General features: G+C 47.8%; 1 pseudogene; it reads right to left on the bottom strand.

The window, feature by feature from the left end:
• Nucleotides 1-596: 596 nt before the first annotated feature.
• LOC144259692 (olfactory receptor 51G2-like) lies at nucleotides 597-1,531 on the bottom strand (annotated as a pseudogene).
• Between the last annotated feature and the right edge of the window lie 4,544 nt (nucleotides 1,532-6,075).

Here is a 6,075-nt window from a genome sequence, read left to right as displayed (position 1 = left end):
TATTCATAACTTCAAACACAATAATGACACATGCATACAAATAGGATGAATATATTCAGTAGATCATAACCTTTACAGTGATATGTTACATGGCATACGTAGAATCAAACATAGTCCAGTTATGTCATATTTACATTCATGAGCATATTTCCAGAAAGCATTATTGGGTGAAATGTCAGAATGGTGTCACCAGGCACTGTGGGATACATACTCACAATGCATTGCTCATGCTGTCGAGAATGGTGCCCCGAATGTGGACACAATCTGTTGACAGAGGGAGCAAATGTAGATTTGCTTTGGTGACTTTGCTTTTATCAATTGTTTTCGGGTCAACATAAGTTTCATTTACAAAACTTGGCAGTGTAGACAAGCCCTTTGTAAATGCTGCTGACTGTCTTGGTCTCCATCCCGCAGTGAGCTGTCCTCCCTCACCAGCCCCTCTCCCATTGCTCCAGACCTTTAACACTGTGTGAACCTCTCTCTACAGACTGGAGATCAGTAGCTCATGTCGTCTCAGATGTAAGGGTCCAGCAAGGAATAGGTGGCCCATGGTTTTCATCTCCCAGGTCAGCAGCACTGGAGCCAGCATTAACCATTCAATCGATGAACACTCTGATTATCCTCCCACGAAGGTGTTTGCTTTTCACACTGTACACGATTGGGTTCATCAGGGCGGGACGAGCAGGTAGATGTAGCCCAGGACAATCTGTAGTAAGGGAGAAGAGCCCTTCCCCAATCTGTGTATCAAAGACAAGCCGATCTCTGGTGTGTAGAAGAGCAGGACGGCACAGAGGTGGGAGACGCAGGTGTTCAGGGCCCTGAGGCACTCCGTGTGGGATGCAACACTCAGCACTGTTTTGAGGATCATCACATAAGAGAGGAAGATGGGCAGTGAATCAAACCCCACCGTGGAGACTGTAAGAAACAAGCCATAGATGTAGTTGACTGTGATACCTGAACAAGCCAGCTTCATGACATCCTGGTGCAGGCAGTAGGAATGGGAGAGGACATTGACTCGACAGTATTGGAACCGTTTCAGGAGAAAGGGGAATGGGAATGATACGGCCACCCCTCTTAGCACGCATACCAGTCTCATCTTGAATATTCTCGGCAGGGTTAAGATGGAAGCATATCTCAGGGGGTTAGAGATTGCAACAAAGCGGTCAAACGCCATCAACAAGAGTATGGAGGGTTCAATCATTGCAAGTGAGAGGATGAAGAACAGCTGGGCAAAACAGGCATCGAGGCTGATCTCCCTACAGTTAAACAGTTACATACCCAGTATTGTCGGTGTGGTGGATATCGATAAGCCAAGGTCCGTGATGGCCAACATGGAAAGTAAAATGTACATGGGCTCATGGAGGCTTGGATCTGTTTTTATAATGAACAGAATGGTTGAATTTCCCAATATTGAAAAAACATAAATGAAGCAGAAGGGGATAGAGATCCAGAGATGGACGTCTTCCTGCCCAGTTATGCCAGTGAGAAGGAACACTGCAGAGTTGAGTTTGGTGTCATTGACAGCTGACATAAGGTACACGGGAGGTCCTAAGAGTTTTGGACTTTCCTTCCTGAAAGGAAAAAGAACAGGTGACAAGGTGATATTTAATGAGACATCATTCTGCTCTCTGTGCAATCCTAGAGACTCCCAGGAGCTCAAGGAAGATCAGCAAAAACATAGTCTTGGATTTACATCATGGTTAAGAAGATAGGCACTGCCAGACTGGACCTGCAGTCCATCTAGTTCAGTATCCAGTGACCAGTTCTCGATGCTTCAGTGGAAGGTTCAAGAAGCCCTGTAATAGGCAGCTATGAGATGACCTGCTCCCAGGAAAAGGTTCCCTTGACACCCACTAGTAAGACATATTTTTTGGTATAAATCAGGAAGGTTGTGGGCCCTTCCTAGACTTTTTAAAACAATCCTCAATACTGGAATTGTATTTTCTGGTTACCCATATACACACCCAGTCACTCTTTGAAAGTTTCTAAGCTCTTGGCCCCATTGATGTATTGTGGCTTTGAGTTCTGCAGCCTACTTGAACACTGTTATTTTACAGTTGTGACCTTCGCAGAGACACCCTTTCTGGCTCTTAACTTCTGAGTATGGCCCATTGTATCATGACATGTGTGGAAACATATGGCAAGTGCATGGTGAAAATGGTCATTGTATTTATCTGCCCTGCATGGAAGCTATTCATAAACGTGTTTCAATGCCTCATTATATACTTATATATATATTTATATATATAAACACTAGGATTCTCCTAATATCCAATCAAGTGTCCAAGTTACTTCTGTCATGCTCATGTAAGAGGTGATATTTGTAAATTTCATACAACCTCTATAACACTTCTCTTTCCTGCACCTCAGCTTTGTACTACTGAAAGAGAGATTTGCAGAGGGAGTGTGTACATGACCCTGAATGTAAGTTTTAGAAACAGCTTCTGGTCAGTTAACCAGGAGACAATATCATACAACTGTTCACTGAACAAAGAGTTCATAGCAGAAACCCATTACAACCAGTCTGTGGAGTATTTCCGAAATATTTTCTAATGCAAAAGCCATTAAGCAGTAAAGTTTCCACTACTCTTTCCTGTGGAGATTCCAACAACTCTACTGCTGGCTTTCAATATACAGGCATGTCATGAAAGTTTGATTTGTAATATTTGTATTACAATGCCAAGTTTTGATGTAACATTTGCACATCTGTCCTTTAATAGACACAATGTTCCACGGGGAGGGTGATGAAGCATTGGCATGGGTTACCTAGGGAGGTGATGGAATCTCCCTCCTTAGAGGTTTTAAAGGTCAGGCTTGACAAAGCCTTGCTGGGATGATTTAGTTGGGGATTGGTCCTGCTTTGAGCAGGGGCTGGGACTAGATGACCTCCTGAGGACTCTTCCAACCATAATGTTCTATGATTTCTCAGGATACAGTGGGACTTAAAATGGAGCGTCTGTCATCTGGATTTCTTCAGAATCTGAAAAGATCGCAGTGTCTCAGCCGTCATTCAGTCACTTGTCAGCAAGCAAAAGTCTAATAGCTCCCCTGTCCATGGGTTCACAGTTGACTGGGTCTCCTCAGGTTGTGTTCTGTCAGTCTGTAGCCTGTACCCGGAGCATCTGCAGCTCTGAATTCCTGCGTTCACAATTGAGCCAGACAATAAAACCTTTCAAAATGCATTTGCTGAATAAAATTCCAGGAGCAAAGAAACCTGAGGCGATTTGGGAACTAGTCACTGATGATCCGTGGGATCTCCTCTCGCTCAGGCCCAGGCAGGATCGGGCCCAGAGCACACGGCACCTCTAGAAATAGGACCCCTTGAGAAATCCTGATGCAGGGCATGGGAATTGTCATAGTCTGAGCTCACTTTGAATGTCAGATTTTTGTGTAGCTTGAACAGCCCACCGTGGAGCACGGTTCCCAAGCTGCCTAATGCTGCCTGTCTTCCAAACCCCTCACTGAGTCACCCCGACAGCCCCGCTGTGTCCTCTGCCACTGCACAGAACATCTGCCAATGGAAACAGCTTCCAGCCTTTCCCCTCCACTTCACGTTTTAAAGATAGTGAAACCTGCCAACGTACCCAATTCCTGCTAGAAGGGGAGCCGCTGACACCAGAGGTCTTCACCCTAAAGGACAAGGAGTCATCGGAGCGGTTGCATCAGCAGCAGGCAGTCTCTGTTCAGAGAGGGAGGCAACTGTCTTTGTGAAGCCTGCCGGCACAGTCCCTCGGGGGCCTCTTGGTCATCAGGGAATGTCAGCTGCCTGGCTTTGTACGCACCAGCTTTAACCCCTGGCGTGACCAATGGCAAACTGCCGGAGGCCAATTCACAGGGGACGCCCGGTGAGGCTCCCCAACTGGACGGCAGCTCCAGCCCTGCCACAGGCTCTATTCCTGGAATCCGGGTTTGTCGTTACCAGCGGGGGATTTACAGTTAGTGGGGCCCCCCATGCGTCGCTTTATTTTTGGGTCCTCCCCCCCTTTGGGACCCAGCCAAGAAAAGAACATTCTCTCTTATCTGCCCCTCCCATTTTTCATTCTGTTTTTCTTCCTCCTCCTCCTCTATTATAAGTAATAGGAAGTAAATGAAAATAAAGTGAGGTACCTTGATTGGTGCAGGGGGTTGGGGTGTGGGAAGCGGTGTGGGGGTTGGGCTCTGGGAGGTCGTTTGGGTGAGGGGTGCAGTTTCTGGGCTGAGGCAGGGGGTTGGGGTGTGGGAAGGGGTGTGGGGGTTGGGCTGCAGGAGGTTGTTTGGGTGCGGGGTGCAGGCTTTGGCCTGGGGCAGAGGGTTGGGGTATGGGAGGGAGTGTGGGGAGTCAGGTTCTAGAAGAAAGTTTGGGTGTGGGTTCTGGACTGGGGCAGGGGGTTGGAGTGCAGGCTCTGGCCTGCGGCAGGGGGTTGGGTTATGGGAGGCCGTGAGGGGTTCGGGCTCTGGGAGGAAGATTGGGTGACGGGTGTGGGTTCTTGGCTTGGCCAGGGCCTTGCGGTGCAGGAGGTGGTAAGGGGCATGGCACTTACCTAGGGTGGCGCGGCTCCCAAAGTGATTGGTATTCACACCCCTCTGGCAGCAACTTCTAGGCTGGGGCGGGGGGTTGGCAGCAGGTGCCACCCCAGTAGCTCCCACTGGCAGATGTTCCTGGCCAATAGGAGCTGTGGAGTTTGCCCTCAGGGTGAGGGCAGCACAGAGCGATACCCCCCGCAGGGGATAGAGGGACATGCCCGCCACTTCTGGGAGCGGGGTAGAGGGAGGGAGGCAGAGTGGGGAGGGAGCTGCCATCGCACTTTGTGATATTATTGACATAAACTGTGACCGTATAGATCATTGTTGCAACCACTGTTATATATTTGCAGCAAATATTGTACAAAAGTTGATATATGAGGTGTCTATGAAAAGGTTATGATTTGTTGGTTAGGATTATGCTATCTGTATGTGTGTATCATTTTGTAGTTGAAGTTATGAATATTGTCTATGTACTTGTATCTCAATGTGTTGCATAAGTGAAGCATTTGGTCAGCTTCTTGAGAAGGGACTCTGCAGATTAAGGGCCCAATCAAGAAACACTTAACTGACAATGGACTTTGGGAGACTCCAAAGCACATCTGAGTTTTGCTGGGAACGTTCAAACTATCATGTAAACAATGGCATTGGCCTGCAAAGAACTGAGTCATGCATGGATGTGACACCAAACTCCATCTTGCTGCTGTGATTTCCACATTAAGAACAGAGGAGTGTCCTTCCACATGGCAGAGAATATAAAAGGCCCTGGAAATTCCTCCATTTTGTCTTCAGTCCTGCTTCTTGCCTCTGGAGGAACTGTGCTACAAACTGAAGAATGGACTGAATGACCCATCCCAGCTGTGAATGGACTCCAGAGACTTGATTTGAACCTGCAGTTTATTCCATCACTGCTGCAAAGGTTGAACCAAGAACTGTCTGTAATTGATTCCATTTTACCAATTTTAGCTCTCATCTATATATTTCTTTCTTTTTATGAATAAACCTTTAGGTTTTAGTTTCTAAAGAATTGGCAACAGCGTGATTTGTGGGTAACATCTGACTTGTATTATGACCTGGGTCTTGGGCTTGGCCCTTTGGGATCGGGGGAACTTTTTTTCTTTTACTGGGGCATTGGTTTTCATAACCATTCACCCCCATAACGAGTGGCACCGGTGGTGATGCTGGGAAACTGGAGTGTCTAAGGGAATTGTTTGTGTGACTTGTGGTTAGCCAGTGGAGTAAAACCAAAGTCCTCTCTGTTTGCTGGTTTGGCGTGCCTTAGATGTAAAGGACCCCCAGATTTGGGTTGTGACTGCCCCGCTCGAAGCAATTTGTCCTGAATTGACACTCTCAGTTGAGTCCTGCCAGAGACAACATCGTTACACCCCGGCCTGCTGTGCGGCTGCTGGAACATCTCTGTGTGCCCCTGGAGGGGAGCGGGGGAGTGGGTCTGTGGGGCAGGGGAGCACATAGAAATGCCTCCTGTGGTGCGTTGGATCACAGAACCCCCCTGAGAGCTGCCACCTGATGTGCCAAGACGATTTCTGCTCCTGCTTTCCTACCCTGGCAGCTGAG

This window comes from Eretmochelys imbricata, chromosome 1 (genome assembly GCF_965152235.1).
Source record: "Eretmochelys imbricata isolate rEreImb1 chromosome 1, rEreImb1.hap1, whole genome shotgun sequence".
Taxonomy (NCBI): domain Eukaryota; kingdom Metazoa; phylum Chordata; order Testudines; family Cheloniidae; genus Eretmochelys; species Eretmochelys imbricata.
The sequence above is the reverse complement of the archived record's forward strand: the minus strand, read 5'-3'. Positions and strand labels throughout refer to the sequence as shown.